We start from the raw sequence: 17,584 nt of genomic DNA on the forward strand, positions 1-17,584 counted from the left end.
TGCACCATCCATCCATCCATCCATCCACCATCCGTTCATCATACACCCATCATAAGCACTTATCAAGCATCATTTGTAAGCCAGTCTAGTTCCAGGGAGTCAGCAGTGACTCAGACACTCAGCTCAGATCTCTAAGGAGTCACCATGTCTCATCTGCCATCTTTTAGATTGTACTTGCTCATACATCATCTCCATACCTCCCAGACTTCATGTACTCCCCATCTGCACAGATTCTACCACATTCACATATAACTGGTACGCTTCTTTGCTTAATATTTTTCTCTAACCTAATCTAAAGAAATTTATTTAAATATAAATGATACAAATAAACTTAAATAATTTATTTTGAATAAATTTATTTTGAAAGGAGGCTCTGTATCACTGGTAACATTATGCATTTGATCTTTTTGTGTTTTCATAAAGAATAGAGTAGTGCCTACAATGTACACCTGTGTACTACCTAAAGCCATCCCAGGAACCACCAGTGGTCAGTCCCCCATCCTGAGGAACTGAATTGCTTCATGTTTCTCCTATAAAGTCACTCTGAAATAATTATGATACCCATTTTCAGGTACAAAGTCTCAAGTAAGGTGATTCTAAAGATAACTGCTGGTAAGAGTTAGATCTAAGCCTGAAACACAGATCTCCTGGCTCCAAGTCCAGCAATCCAGGAATTGAGGCCCATTAGTAGACTGCAAAATTAGTTGTATTGGTTGTTGCAAGGAAGTAATAGAATATAGACTATCCCAGAGTGTATCATCCTAAATGAGGCTAAGTATGGCTTTGTGAAGCTTGATCGTGGCATGAAATGTATGTCTTTACTCTAGGGGCTGTGGTCAGATGTGTTTGAAAGCTGCTGCTCTCCTTTGTCATGCTATTTGAAAATGGGGCTACCTTGTTGGTACTGCTGTGGGCAAGGACGGCTGCATTACAAAACCCCAGGGGCTGCATCATCATCAAAGCTGCCTCCCTGCCTACTTTTATAAAGTCTCACTGGAGCACAGTCATGACGAATCATTTACATATTGACTGTGGTTGCTTTCCCATTACATAAAAAGGCATGGTGTCCTGTATTTTATCAAACTACCTTAGCTATAACAGCAAAGCTGAGTAGTTGTGACAGAGGTTAAATGGCTCACCAGGCCAAATTATTTATAATTTGGGCAGAAAATGTCTACCCATTCCTGATCTGTGTGAATGCTATTCTCTGGAATTATGCAGTGCCCGGACTGTGCAGCTGTATGTGGCGGTACTGCAGCCAGCCAGCGGCTTCTTGGCAGCAGCACTTCGTTCCAACTTCTGATTCTTCCATTGCATTTCAGTGTTTGCTTCTCTTCAGGGCTCCGGACCAAGGCTGTGTGAACAGAAAGAGCTGAGCTTTCCCTCGTAGGAGCTTTCCTGCTAATCTCTCCCAGAACAGCCCTTTCTCCCCACTCCTGGCTGCCCTCATCACTACAGCTACTCTTCCCAAGCCTCGGGCCCCCTAGGATATATGAATGGAGGCCTTTGGACCCTTTCTGTAATAAACCCTGAATGACACCCTTAAAAAGAGGAGTGGGGTTTGGGAATAATGTGAAAAACTGTGAAATTCTCCCAGTGTGAGGGGCCCAGCCCAGTTTTGGACAGTGAATCATGGCCTTGGCCAACATGTTCTCATTACAATCTCTGCTGACCTCCTTGGAGGAGTGAAAGCTGTTGCCTGCAAAAATAGGCAGCTTCTCAGCCTCCTCTGCCTCTATGGCTTTGCCTCACTCCCTGGTGGTCTGATTCTGCATACTCCCTCTATTGCTCTGTCTTCTTCCCGAGCCACTGCTTATCTCAATCATTGGATACATGAACCCAATCTGAAGCTTTGCTATATACAAGGACTGGAATAATGGAAATGATACTTTGGCTCCATTTTTTATCTCGTTGTACCTTTTTTAGTTCAGATCACACCTGAAGTGATACATTTAAACCTGGGGCCTCATGACAAGGTGAACATCAACTGCTAGAATGGTCCAGAAGGAAGTCAGACTGTAGTCAAATCCCCAGACACTGGTTTTGGAGGCATGTTTGAGTGAATTGGGGTTTATAAAACATGAATGTGGGTGAACTGAATTTTTATTTGTCATCATATATAGGTCCTTCATTTTATACGTGAGACCAAGTAATATAAAGAAATGCCATCCAAAGTCAAAATAAAAGAAGAGGCTACATCGTCCACTGAGAACTCTGATGTGATGCCAGTTAGTCTCTCCATGTCACCATGGGATGATATTAATAAGCTTTCTTTTTTTCTTTTTTTGGCTTTATCCTCATTGTCCTTGGCATCATCATCACCCTCAACATGGTATGGTCTTCATAATTAACATTTATGGAGTGCTTGCTGTGGACCAGACACTGGGGTAAGCACTTTACACATCTCACCTTATTTAAACATCACAACCCTATGAGGCAGATATTATCCTTGTTTCAGAGTGGTGGGAACTGAGGCATTGAAGAGTCGAGTCACATAGTAATATCAGACTAGCCCTTGACCACAAATTTGTTTGACTTTTATGCCTTGGGTTTGTTGTTTGTTTGTTTGTTTTTTTGTGGTCTACTGCTGTTTTTTTTTCTTGTGCCTAGAATGTGTCTGACACATAGTAGGTTTTTAATAAATGTTTGTGTCGTGAATGAATGTATGGAACCAAAGTTGGTGTTCTTGACCATTTTGCTGGCGGGTCTCAAACTTGGTTCACCGTTAGAATTGCTTCCAGAGCTTTTCTGAATGCAAAGGCTCCAGGTCCCTCTGGAAATTCTGAGATGGGGCCCTGGAATCTGATTTTTAATATATTTCCCACCAGATTCTGATGAAGCCAGCTCAGCCCCAAGCTGCAGACAAAATTTGGCACCCACCACTGCCACGCTATAGTGCCTCATGACAAATTTGCAATTTTTTAATACTTCTGCAGAACAAATAAAACCACAATTTATGTTTCACAATTCATGTGGCTGATCTCATGTCCTTCTGACAGGCTTTTCACTTCAGAATGTTATAAATTGCTTTCTTTTCTGGGATATCAGGACATAACATTGGATCTTGCAAGACAATTAGTCCTTTCCAATATACCCTCCAAAAGTCATAGCTGTTTCTTATCCTTAGCCCAATTGATCTTTCTACTAAAGAAGTCGGCCTCCCATATTCATTCTAGAGGAGAAAAGATCAGGGAGTAATTCAAGTGTTTTTAAATGTGAGTGACTCTTAAGGAAGGGGAACTTGAATTATTCTAGTTATCCCTAGGGTAAACCTAAGACAGGGGCAGTCTTAAGTCTTGTTTTGCCAAGAGAGTTCCAATTTACTTTCTTTGTCCTGGTATAATTATTAATAACATCCCTATTTAGTCTCAAACATAAATCTGGGTTTGGACAATAAATAATATGGTCATTCTATCTAAGACCATAAAGAAAAGAACTATAAGAAGGTTAGTTTCTGTTCATTACAAGGAAAGACTCTCATGAGACATGAAAAATAAAACCCCCAAATCCCCCCAAATATGCAATTAGGTTGCCAATTTAGGGAGTGAGCTTCCTGTTACTGGAGGTGTTAAAACAGAAGGCTCCAGGCCATTTGCTGAGGATGATGGAAAGGAAGTCAAGCATCCCTGGATGACCTTGATGGTCCCTTCTGACTAAAAATGTCAGAGTACAGCAGAATCTGTGGTTCCTGAGCTGTTATAGGAGCACATGTCACGCCCACATCCACATGGAAAGAAGCTGGGAACAGCAGAGCCTGTCCCTCTTGGGTAGAAGGCCATCCCATGGTCAGCAAACGCAAGATGTTTTCCCAGTACTGTAGAATTGGAGAAGGCTCAAGGTATTTAGATTTGGCTCTTAACATCACACCCAAGTTCCAATGGCCTCTGCTGAACAAGCTGGGCAAATCCTCAGGATGTGAGTACATTAGCTGGGGTTCCTTTTCTAGGAGCCAGAGCCACATCTGTTCCCATCCATCTTTGTGGAAAGTTGGAAAGTTTAGGCCACCATTCTGCTCTCCACCTCTTCCACCACCAGGTCACTGGGCAAATGTCCATTTGACTGACCTTTGGTGGAGTTTGACCCCAGCTCACACTGAGTATCTGAGAGTTGTGCAAAGTGTTAGGGAGTTCCCCAACATTCTTCAGGGGAATTATCACTTTCAGCACTGCCCTACTTCCTATTGCCTTACATAGTCAGAAACTAAGGCACTAACACAGAGCTTTTGGCTGTGGGGCCAGGGATTCAAACTCAAGATATCTGGGGGTAATGACGTGGGGAGAATGTGTAGTGCTACACATTTTTCCAGGTGGATACCAGAGAGGCAGAAGCAAACTGCAAATCTCCAGGCTGGGACACTGCTTCTCTCCCTCTTCCTTCTTTTTCAAAGTTAGTTTATTTTTAATTAGATTGGGAGAAAAATGAAGAACCTACTGGTAGCAGGAAGAAGGAAAAGCCTTCTAGGGCTAGGCATCCCACAAGATTGATACGCAGGGCGCATTTCCACTATTTTTCCATGGCAGAACATAAGGCAGAGACTTGGGAATGCATATGCCTGAAGCCAAAGTTCTCTCATGTTCCATAACTATGTTGCTGGCAGGGCTATTGTCACACTAGCTGGCTGTGCCCCAGATATCATACGAGGTGCATCTGTCCCACAAATCTTTATCCCAGTCTTCATTGCAAGGAGGACACTGGTATTTGCTCCTAAGAGTAATCTTGTCCAAAGTTCCTGGTTTGGTGACAACATCTTGCTCAATACAGCTTATGTGGTGGCATAAGACAGGATGGCTGATTTCTGGTGGAGAGGACTGAAGGAACAAGTCTGTAACATCAGGATGATGTATAAGTTGCTGCCATGTTTAAAACACTGGAGCTGAACACAAGCACTCCACATAGCCATCTTGGCCCCACATCTGCCCTTCAGCAGGGCTCGCTTCCAGTCCCCACTGTAGGAATGGGATCCCTAATTCTGGTGACAGATGGTTTCCACTCCACCTTCCTGAGCCCTCCATCCTCCAATGGAACACTTTTTGCTTTTAGAGAATTGAAGCTTCTAGTCCCGGTGGCTGCACCAAGTTGGGAAAGAATGTGAAACAATGTGAGAGTACAGGTTTCATTTTCGAACAGGAGTTGAAATGATCTGATTCTGTCAATCACATAGGCCACTGTTCTTACTCCTCAGAATGAAATTTGATTGACAGAAGAGAGAACAAACCACAGACTTTGAGTCTAACGTGCCTTCTAGCATGGGGAAGTCTTTTACTATGGTTTTAGCAGGTGGCAGAATTGGGTTATTTTCTTCCACTGTAGATGATACTTTGATTTTCAATATTTTATTGGTTTCTACTGGTAAAGGATTATACGCTCATTGTAGAAAGTTGGAAACCGCAAAACATTATAAAGAAGCAAAAACAAAGGGTGCCTGTGTGGCTAAGTTGGTTAAGCATCTGCCTTTGGCTCAAGTCATGATCCTGGAGTTCTAAGATCGAGTTCTGCATCAGTCTCTCTACTTAGCAGAGAGTCTGCTGCTCCCTCTGATCCTCCCCTCTCTCATGCTCTCTCTCTTTCTCTCTCTCTCAAATAAATAAATAAAATTTGAAAAAAAAGCAAAAACGAAACACAACCAACCATGCCCATGCATATAATCCCATTTCAGAGTCAACCATAACTAATAACTTCACAAATAAACTTTGTCTTTTCAATGACATTTGTTTTTATGCAAGTTGTGCTCTTAATGACTAAAAACTTGTTAATCTAAATGGTACCTTTCTTCTGAAAAATGCAAAGAACTTTGATCTTTAAACGCCATTTACTTCTTTTCAACCTATATGCTACTGTTCTGTATTTTAATCATCTCTAAAAATATATGTTAAACCTCATGAGATGTTACTATTTTTCCTTTATACTCCCTTAGTCAATAATCCCTTAGTAAATATTCATTTAGATTTACTCACATTTTTATTACTTTTGTGACTCTTTAGTTTTCCTGCATCTTTAACTTTCCTGATGGGATCATTCTCCTGTCCGAATAATACACATCAGAGTATTTTTGGTAGTGCAAGTCTGTTGGTCCAAACTCTTAGTTTAGGTGTGAAATGGCTTTATGGATGATTTCCCAATGTTGAGAATTCTTGGCTGACCATGATTTTCTTTCAGTTCCAGTTGAACTTATCCAGTTCCTTCGAGGTTATCATCACTCGCTCTGCTCTGGTTTTCATCGTCGCTATCAAGGAGTTGGCTGCTCGTCTAACTGTTGATTCCTTGGAGGTAATCTTTTTCCCCCCCAATTGTATTTCTGACCTTTTATTATGATGTCTCTAGATTTCTTTTTAAAAATCATACATTGAGTTTGTTTGTGCTTCTTAAATCTGTACATTGGTATTTTATCATTTTGGAAAGTTCTCAGCCCTAAGTTCTCCAAATATTGTGTCTGTCTTATTCTATTCTTTTTCCCCTTGTGGGACTTCAATTAAACATGTGTTTGGCCTTCTTACTAGGTTTTCTCTCTCATTCTCATGTATTCTCTTATCTGTGCTTTTCATCTTTTTTTTTTTTTTTCTAATTGGTTCTGTATTGCTACATTTACCGCCTTACCCTCTCATGTCGCATGTCGGCCCTACCTGCTTTCCTTGTGGTTTATATGGCTTCCAAGAGGCAAGTGCCATGCCTGTCCCTCTAGTGCTCTTTGCCTACTTGTTTGGTGAGAGTTTTTGACTATCATTGGATTAAAAGACTGGTTCTCATTTAGAGACAGGGAAAAAGAGCAAGAGCACAGTGACTAGGTATCTCTTAAAAACACGCAACAGGAGGAGGGATCCCAGCTTATTTTCTGGTTAGACTGACTGTAGATGTCAGGTAGATTTTAGCTTACATGCCAATCAGTTAATTGGTTGTGGCAACTGAAACATCACTGACAAAGACTCAGAGGCTACATCTGAACTCAGTGGGAAGGAATGCTCTAATAAATTAGTGATGCCTGCCAGAGGCTTGGATGGGAGATGTAATGGTACTCATGTCATATATTTGCCGTCTGTGACCCGGACTTTATATGTCTTAGCCAGGAATACAAAAGTTTCAGATGGAAACACGGTTTTCATGTACATTTTCAGGTAGACATGGTATTTGTGATGGTACTAATTTGTTGTTGATGTTCAAAATGTTGTCCACACCAATATCTCCATTTCATTAGCTCTTATTCATAATTTTATCCACCTCATCCTGACTTTTTCTCTTAGAATTTGCCCAAAATGCCTTTCCTAAGGCCTTCAGTGCACTTCACATTATTCAATCCAATGGACATGTGTCAGTCCTCATTTGATCTGACGTCTTACCAATAATCACAATCTTCAGTACTTGTTCTTTTTGCCCTTGGGTGAGTCATTTAACCTTTCTAAGCCTTCATTTACAATCTGTAAAACAGGGGTAAAAATAATCTATCTCCTATGATCACTGTGAGTGTTAGATAAAATCATACTTATAAAATATTTAGCAGAGTACCTGCCATGTGGGTAAGTGCTCAACAATTTTAGTTATTGTTATTAATATAAATTCCTACTTCTTTTTTAAAACACTCTGGATCTTTCCAGGCAGGACTTGACCCATAGTGGTTAAGATAATGAAGGGACTTATCAGTGTATTGAACTGAGAAGCTGATAGGTGGTAGGATAGGATTTAGACAATGTTTGCAGCCCCAGCATTAAACTTCATTACTTGTCATATCTACTCTACCTTTTATGGGGTCTTACAAGGCTATAGTCCCTATGAACAATGAGGTCCCAGAAACCATAGCCATCTAGCAGAGAGAAGGCTGACTTCCACAGAAGTTCTCTTAAAAAAGCAGCTGGACCTTTCTCTCAGAAGCTCCCATTACTCCCTTTTGAATCACATCCACTTAAGTTGGATTATATGCCCTGAGCCAGATTCTGGCCAGAGAGACACGGGACGGGGAGGTTGCCCATAGCCATTCAGGGTCCACTCCTGGGCTGAGGGTACAGCTGGTGGATGTGAGTGAGATGAATACCCAAATACAAATTTATTTTTAATGTTATCAGAAAGAAGGCAAAACAGATCTTTGATGGACCAAACCAGCAAAAATTATGGTTTACAGATGGCGACACTGTCAGCTTCCTTCCGAATCCTGATGTACATTTCTTTAGTCACACTGACTTTTCAGTTTATAAATATTCCCTTATCCATCTTTCTCTTCCCATTAGTGAGTGAGTTCCTTGAAAGTAGGGTCCATGCTTTATTCATCTTAGTTCCCCGCCCCTAACATAGACATTGGCATTCAACAAATGAGCATCAAATACATCAATAAACACATAATTGAATGAGGAATGTTTCCTACTTGCTTCATGGAAAATCTATTCCCATAGCAGCAGGAACAGAGTCCCAGCTAGAGACTAGAAGTCAATCTGTCTCTATAAATTCCAATCCCAATGCCCAGGATTTCCACCCAACAGATGCTTTTTGCATTGTGAAACACCCAGGCATGTGGGCTGCCTGAATTCACGTGTTTGCTCCATCCTTCATCACTCCATTTCCTGGGAAGAAGCAAGAGTCTTTGGGGGCCCTGTGCTAGCTGCACATGTTTTCCGTTTCATGTTTCAGCCAATAAATGAGAGGGCTCTCTCACGGGCCACTTAACATGTATTACAGACATTTCCTCGGACAAATGGTCTCTTCTCCTTCCTCTGGGAGCCCAAAGCCTGAGTGATCTGCAGACCTGATAGGGATGGGGAGCTGGGCTTAGAACACCCAGTGGCTGAAGCATCTTTTATTTAAACATGTGACTTGGAGGTGAGCAACCTGACCTCACATACATCACATTCCCATATAGAGCTCAGGTGGGTCTGCCTGGGGGTGGATAAGTTTGCACATCTGGAGGAACTAACATCTGGATGACCGCACCCATGGAATGATGCTGGTATCAGCTGGGACTAGGGCATTGGGACATTGCTTTTTTTCTTCCTCCTTTTATTTTACTTTAAATATTTTAACCAATATTTTAGGGGCAGTTTGAGCCATAATGGAAGGGAGAATTGTCTCGGAGTGCTGTTTTATCTTCCAGACTCATCGTTACCAGCCAAAGTAATATGAAATTAAAACAGAGGCTTGGCTGCCCACAGCAAGGAGCAGAAATACAAGACTATAATACATAAAACACAACCTTTTACAGAAGTAAAAATCTGCACAAAGCCACAGAGCTCAGAAATAGCATTCAGTTCTTCTATGAAACTACCACTTTTTTCCCCCTGCCCTATCAAACCCCAGAAAGAATTGACTGCTTACTTGCTATTATCCCTCCAAAAAAAGAAGGGAGCATAAAATAAGGAAAGTGAGTCCAATATTCTAAGAATGGAAAATACTGAGGTGCCAAAAACATGGGGTGTCAACCTAGAAGGGGAGAACTCAGAGGACGAACAAGGTCAAAAGGAGTGTGAAGCCAGGCAAGCCTGTCAGTGCTGGCTTATCTCAGGAGAAGCTTGCTTCCAGCCTCTGCAACTGGCCATATCTTGCCCTGGAAATCTTTTCACTTCATTCTAAAATAGAACCTGTGAAAGAGAATTTTGAAGTAACATCTATATGACTGTTTTCTAAAAATCTCTTCTCTCCAACCAACGAATCTCCAACACTTTGCTTTAAGCAGCAAAATTGCAAATGTTATCGGATGTTTGTGCAAATCTTTCAAGCCCCCAGTGTTTATAAAAGCAAACCGGGAATATCCAAGAACAGAGTGTCTGTCTAGTAGAATTTCAGCATTTCCTTTTTTGCCTAACTTTGGAACCACAGGTTAGGGATGTTGCAGCATCCATAAGGCTGAGTCACACTGGAGCTCATGTCTCATTACTTAAGGGCTGTTTTGGAAAGAAAGATTGAGTTTCTAGCACTTATAGAACTCAGTGGTGGTAGGAGAGGGGGTTGAGCTTTGGAAATCTTGTCCAGAAATTGTTTGGTGGTTATTGAATGTACTGATCAGTCAGAGCATATGTTAAGGGTTTGATGGACTGACAAATACAAATCATCCAGCAGAGCACTTGGCAGACAGGAATTTGATAACTATTAGTTACTATCTTTATAATACAATTATGACTCCATTGACTAAAAACGCTTGTGGTCTTTAAGCAATCTCGTTTAATAGATGCTATTCTATTTTTTCTGTTTTGTAGCTTCTCTTTGATCTCTGATTTTTCTAACAGTCCACACTTTCATCTGATTGCCCATATTGGCAATAGTGATAATATCAGTTGCAATTTTTATGATTATAACTCTAGGTAGATAGATAAATATTATGAGGGATAGAGGATGAAATTAGGCCTGGTCATTCATAAAAAAAAATAAAAATATGTGAAAAAATTCATCTTCTCTGATAATCAATTAAATGCAGGTTAAAACATGAAAGATTCCAGCATCACTAGCCAGCAGGAAATACAAATCAAAACCACAATGAGATACCGTCTTACACAAGTTAGAATGGCAAAAATTAACGAAACAGGAAACAACAGTTGTTAGTGAGGATGTGGAGAAAAGGGAACCCTCTTACACTGTTGGTGGGTATGCAAGCTGGTACAGCCAACTCTGGAAAACAATATGGAGAGTCCTCAGGATGTTAAGAATAGAGCTACTCTACAACTCAGCAATTGTACTACTAGGTGTTTATCCCCAAAGACACAGATGTAGGGAAAAGAAGGGGCACATGCACACGAATGTTCACGGCAGCAATGTCCACAATAGCCAAACTGTGGAAGGGGCCAAGATGCCCTTCAACAGATGAATGGATAAAGAAGATGTGGTACATATATGCAACAGAGTATTACTCAGCCATCAGAAACAATGAATACCCACCATTTACATAGACATGAATGGAACTAGAGGGGATTATGCTAAGTGAAATAAGTCAAACAGAGAAAGACAATTATTATATGGTTTCACTCATATATAGAACATAAGTAATAGTATGGAAGACCATAGGGGAAGGGAAATCTGAAGGCGGAGAAATCAGAGAGGGAGGCCAACAATGAGGAACTATGGACGCCAGGAAACAATCTGAGGGTTTTAGAGGAGAGGGGAGTGGAAGGAGGGGGTAATAGGATGATGGGTCTTGAGGAGGGCACATGCTAAGATGAGCACTGGGTTTTATATGTAACTAATGAATCACTGAACACTGTATCAAAAACTAATGATGTACTATACAGTGGCGGACTGAACAAAAAAATAATAATAATAAAAAAAAAGAAGATTGTAAATGGCAAGTTTTAGTGTCCTCAAGCACTACCAGGAGGAGCAGAATTTGGCATAATTGATTTTGGGAAAACAATGTAACAATACATATTAAGTGCCGTAAATTGCATCTAATCGTTAATCCACTTTTTTTTTTTTTCAGGTGCCTAGGACTTAATTATAACCAAATGATCAAACTTCCTCTGATAATGTCTTTGATCTTGCCTTCCAGAAATCAGACCTAAAATTAAAATAAAAATTTAAAATAGATTCCTTTCTCACATTGAGGTCCTTCATCCATTTTGAGTCTATTTTCGTGTGTAGTGTAAGGAAATGGTCCAATTTCATTTTTCTGCATGTGGCTGTCCAATAAGTGACCATAAGTGACTCTTAATCTCACAAAACAAACGGAGGGTTGCTGGGGGGAGGGGGGTTGGGAGAAGGGGGTGGGGTTATGGACATTGGGGAGGGTATGTGCTTTGGTAAGTGCTGTGAAGTGTGTAAACCTGGCGATTCACAGACCTGTACTCCTGGGGATAAAAATATATATTTATAAAAAATAAAAAATTAAAAAAAAATTTAAAATAATGATTTCAGTATATACCTTGCAATTATAAATGTCTTAGAATTTCCCAGAGGGTACCTGGAGAGAGATGCTAGAAATTCTGGGTTTGGTGTGCTTTGCATTTCTTTTTCTTTTCTTTTTTTTTTTTTTAATTTCTTTTCAGTGTAAGAGTATTTATTGTTTTTGCACCACACCTTGTGCTCCATGCAATCCGTGCCCTCTCTAATACCCACCACCTGGTTCCCCCAACCTCCCACTCCTCGCCCCTTCAAAACCCTCAGATTGTTTTCAGAGTCCATAGTCTCTCATGGTTCACCTCCCCTTCCAATTTCCCTCAACTCCCTTAACTTTTAAGAATTTATCTGGAATTACCATATGGTTTCACTTGTGGAGCATAAGGAATAACATGGAGGACATTAGGAGAAGGAAACGAAAAGTGAATTGGGGGAAATCAGAGGAGGAGATGAACCATGAGAGTCTGTGGACTCTGAAAAACAAACAGGGTTTCGGAAGGGAGAGGGGAGGGCGGGGAGTTAGGCGAACCTGGTGGTCGGTATTAAGGAGGGCACGTATTGCATGGAGCACTGGGTGTGATGCATAAACAATGAATCTTGGGACACTGAAAAAATAAAATAGAATTTTTTTAAAAAAAGATAGAACAAATAAATAGATTTATAAAAATTAAAAAATATATATATCTGGAACCTCCAGGAGGAAAATCAAATGTAGTCAAAGATTTAGATACAAGTGTCAGTTGCCATGTATATCTATCAGGATCTTGTCAAGCAACAGCACGCTCAAACTGAGTAATCGGAAGACAGTTTAATTCAAAGAGTGAAACAAACAAAAAGACAACATCTTACAAAGTTTGGACAGCGTGTGGAGACATGACCAGAGACAGAGCAGGACTGTGGAGCCAGCTATGGAAATTCATGGTGCCAGTTGATGGCCAAGAAAAAAAGCAGGGAATGAGGGGTTTCTAGAACCTGGAGGGAGATGCTACTTGGAGGGGGCCTCCATGTGACCAACTAGAGGAACAAATGCCCCATCCCCACCCCCCTCCCCACTCTGGTCTCTTGCTGGCACTTCCCATTCTGAGTCCAAGCAAAGCCAAAGGCAAAGGAGCTCTTCGACAAAGTCCATATGGGCCCAGGGTAAACAGTGACTCTGCAGAGACAAATGAAAAATATCCAGCACACTTTGCTATTTTTAAGAGCAAAAATACGAGCTAATATAAATGTCCAACAATTAAGAGATGAGTCAATAAAGTGGTACATTTTGCAGCAGGATGTTACACAAGCCATTCAAATAATGCTTTTGAAGAAACAACAACATTAAGAAATGTTTTCAGTATAAATTCAACAGAAGAAAAGCAGGGTAGAAAATTATATATGACTCCAATGGTGAAAAGAATATACATACATAGCCCATTGAAAAAAGACTTAAACTTAGAACTAGCTATTTCTGATTTGGGGAATGATGGATTTTCTTATTCTTTCTTATTCTTATTCCAGTCATGTGAATGTTCCAAATTTTACATAAGTATATGCTACTTATAATCAGAAAAATATTATTCCAAATAACATTTTGTCCTCTGCAGCTCCCTAACTAATGGGAAAGGAGGAGTCCTTTCTAATGAATTATAGCAAAACACAGTGAGAGAACAAAGGACTAGCATATTGATTTCAACTGGCAGACAGAATCTGGGAAACTTCCTGGAGTAGGTGGCATTGAAAATAGGCCTCGAGAAAGGAGAAATATTTCGATTGGTTGAGAAATGACAGAGGGGAACCCAGGTGAGCGGACAATAAAAAACAAAGATTGAGAACTCTGGACAGTGTAAATATTCAGGACACAACAGTAGATGGATAATTCTAAAACAATACCCTGGCAAAATCAGAGGAACTTTTACAATATACAAATTTCTGTGTCTCTCTCCAGACATACAGTATTGGCATCTCTGCCCAAGACAGAGATTTTGAAAATGCCTCCAAGGTCATTGAAAGGCGTGGCCAGGGTTTAGGATTATTAGTGGGCAACTGTATATAAGAGAGTATAGTGGGCCTGTGTCCCTCTAGCTGTGTCCCTCTCCTGAGAAGAAAGGGAACCAGCAACCATCTTACAAAATGTGACCTGTCCCATGACTACAGATGAGTGGGCTGGGACAGGCCTGAACCTTTAGTGCCAAGGTAGAGCTCTGAACTTGGCAGTAAGCAGCGTCCATCTGCTCTGTGAGTTGCAGGAGCAAAGGGGACAGAAGGAACAGAAGGAACAAGGCTAATATAAGGAGGACAGAAGGAATGGGACACTCAGAGGATCCTGCCACATTCCATTCCCTGGTTCCAGTACTTTCTGAGATACCACTGGATCCCTGGCCTGGAGTTTCCTGAGCCCTCCTTTGTCCTTATAATAGAGCCTAGTTTTCAGGGGTGGCCTGGCTGGAATTGGCCTCCATTACCTGCAGAGATAGGCAGGGCAAGCTTTATCTTCAGACTCACCAACATTTTCTGTTGCCAAGTCCCAGCTGGTGTCTCGACTCCTGACAGTACCTAACCAGCTAGTGCAATCTTTCTCAAACTGGTTTTCTCGGAACAATAGGCTCTGTGGAATGAATGGGTGTTGCAGCACAGGCACACACACATAAAAGAGCCATCCATGCTCAAATAAGCTGGGACATCTCTGGACTAACAAAGTGAAACTGGTTTCTCAGAATACACCTTAAGCTTAAACCACGTTATATGTCAGTTATACCTCAATAAATCTATATAGGGAAAAAAATCTTTTAGGCTTACATGAAAAACACATCACCAGAAAAGGAAGAAAAAGGTTTCTTTCCTAAGAACTTCTCAGAGCCTTAAGAAGCCTTGTGCATCGTGACTCTCGGTTGGGGATGAGAGAAGGCATTGTTGCTCCTATTTATTTACTCTTGTTTGTTTGTTTTTCCAAAAGCATTTTTCAGAGCTTGTTCATGGCCCATAATAGCTAACTCATTCATTCATTTGTTTCACCCTTCCATAAACATTTATGAGAGTAGCAGAAATAAGAAGTATTTCTGAAAATGGCATGTTGTCTTATGAGGAGGACACACTAGCCTCCTAGGAATGATGTGTGTGTGTGTACATTGTGTCCGTGTGTGTGTGCGTACACACATGCGTGTGCCCACATGTGTTTGCATGCTTACATGCCTGGGGATCTATATTAAAAAAGGAATAAAGAGAGGGAGAGCAAGGCAGAAAGGAAGATGGATCCTTAGCTTCAGGGCCCAGGTACACACTTCTAGATGCCCAGTCATAAAGATACCATCTCAGTCTCCAAAATAGAATTACATTATGTTGTGTAGACTCAGGTGGGTTACTCTGATTAATTTAACTTCAGTTAAAAGAAACTCCCAGATCATTTCTCCCCCTGCCCCTCAGCAGCATGGGATTATGCCCACACCAATTTTTATTTTGTGAAACTGGCCTCTTTCTGTAATCATATTCCTTTTTTCTTAAAAGGCCTTCATCAAAAGAGATTTCCTATATTAATGATGATAATGCTTTTGTGGAGGAAAAGAAAGGGGGATGAACATTTGTAGAGCATCCCTGCCCAGCCATAGTGAGTGGAGCATTACAGATACTTACTCTTACTTGAATCTTTTCTCTGGTAAGGCAGGCAATTCCTTTTCTCTATTTTTTTTTCTTTTCTTTATTCTTTCTTTCTTTTTTTTTTAATTTTTTATTTTTTACAAACATATATTTTCATCCCCAGGGGTACAGGTCTGTGAATCACCAGGTTTACACACTTCACAGCACTCACCAAAGCACATACCCTCCCCAATGTCCATAACCCCACCCCCTTTCTCCCAACCCCCCTCCCCCCAGCAACCCTCCATTTGTTTTGTGAGATTAAGAGTCACTTATGGTTTGTCTCCCTCCCAATCCCATCTTGTTTCATTGATTCTTCTCCTACCCCCTTAACCCCCTATGTTGCATCACCACTTCCTCATATCAGGGAGATCATATGACAGTTGTCTTTCTCCGATTGACTTATTTCGCTAAGGATGATACCCTCTAGTTCCATCCACGTCATCGCAAATGGCAAGATTTCATTTCTTTTGATGGCTACATAGTATTCCATTGTGTATATATACCACATCTTCTTTATCCATTCGTCCGAGGGCAGACATTTCTTTTTTTTTTTTAAAGATTGTATTTATCTATTTGACAGAGAATTAGAAAGAGAGAGCATTAGCAGACTAAGTGGCTGGCAGAGGGAGAGGGAGAAGCAGGCCTCCCACTGAGCAGGGAGCCTGATACAGGGCTTGATCCCAGGACCTAGGGATCATGACCTGAGCTGAAGGCAGTCACTTAACCAACTAAGCCACCCAGGCGCCCCTCCTTTTCTCTTTTTATAGATAAGAAATTTCTGTGAATGTGAGAACTCTAGGTCTTTTGCAGTCATTTAGTATCTGGCCTGTAGTTGGGCCTCTGTAACATATTTATCAAATAAATGAATAAAGGAAGGAAGAAAGTGAACCTAACAGTTGGCTCAGGGTCCCCCAACTGGTCAGTTTCTTAAAGTCATCTTTGAACTTGGGTCTGTCTGATTCCAAGGCCCAGCTGGCTTCCTCATAATTTTAGAACTGAACAAGATGCTTTCCTGTACATCATTTGATTTTATTCTACAACCCTGTGAGGTGGAGAGGCCATGCAAAACCATTTTCATTTCCTAAATGAGGGCAGTGAGCCACAGAAGAATCAAGAAGTAGTAGGTACTATTACTACTCAGGTAGTAGAAGGAAGATTCAGGACCCCATCCTGGGGCTTCTGATTCCCATCCCAGTGCTCTTTCAGCTACATCAGAGATGTTTTGAAAGCGGCTGGAGATTTCCCTCAGAGTGAGTGTTGCCTGAGCTGACGTCCATATGGCAGACGCCTCGCCACCCTCTCCTTAGACTGTCCTTAGATTCGTCAGCCCCTGCCATCTCATATAACACTCACACTAGTGGGGTCTCTCCCTGCACCCTCCATCTGGAGCAGCCAGCCCTGGAATGGCACTGGAGAAGTCTCCTCAGAGAGATAGATTGCTCGGCCTTGTCCTCAGCACCTCCATTTCACCCTCGACCTCCATCAGGACAGCCGGATGAGCAATATCCCCTCCTGGCCATTTGCCACCTGCTGTCTTCAAGTTGCAAAGACATTTCCTCCTGAGGCCCAGACAGTTCTGTTGAGACCGCACTCTGTTTTCCCATGAAAAATGTCCTTTAGAAGAGGACTTCTCCATCAGTCTCCACAATAACACAGGTGCTCACATTTCTCCAGAATCATCTTTGCTGTACATGGGATCTTCCTTTCTTAGGACAGGGATGGCCAGGCCCAGGCTGGAAATTCTCGAGTCCATTGACTGCTTTGGGGAGCAGAAATGGGTTACTTTTTACTTTTACCCTTTTCTGTTTTCATTTTTCACTTTGTTCCAAACTCATAATGTTTCTTTCAGCTTCTGTCCTTTTAATGCCAACACTACTAGTGAAAAATGAATAATGACCTCAGAAAATCCCAAGGTCGTTCATTTCTAGACACAAAGCCAAAGAACTGGTCTGACTCAGATTTTATTTCCTTCCACTGAGTGGAATAGTTTGGGCATTTTGAGAAGACAGGTTCTGGGGGCTACTAGAAGTGGGTAAAAACAGATTTTTTGTGTATTAATGAATCTCTTTCCTCCACTCTCTTGCTTTAGATTCTGGGCGTCTCTCTCCTGGACAATTCTAATAGGAACTAGTTAGGGACTGAATTGTGTCTCCCATGAATTCATGTGTCG

At 41.3% G+C, this 17,584-nt stretch overlaps 1 long non-coding RNA gene across 1 annotated transcript; it reads left to right on the top strand.

The window, feature by feature from the left end:
• The first annotated feature begins 390 nt into the window (after window positions 1-390).
• Window positions 391-11,490, top strand: LOC101672661. Its single transcript, XR_198766.3, has 3 exons — window positions 391-2,387; window positions 6,157-6,267; window positions 11,384-11,490. It is a non-coding gene; the product is annotated as an uncharacterized LOC101672661 (long non-coding RNA).
• The last annotated feature ends 6,094 nt before the right edge of the window (window positions 11,491-17,584 follow it).

This window comes from Mustela putorius, unplaced genomic scaffold, assembly GCF_011764305.1.
Source record: "Mustela putorius furo isolate JIRA1106 unplaced genomic scaffold, ASM1176430v1.1 tig00000788_pilon_pilon_pilon, whole genome shotgun sequence".
Lineage (NCBI taxonomy): Eukaryota > Metazoa > Chordata > Mammalia > Carnivora > Mustelidae > Mustela > Mustela putorius.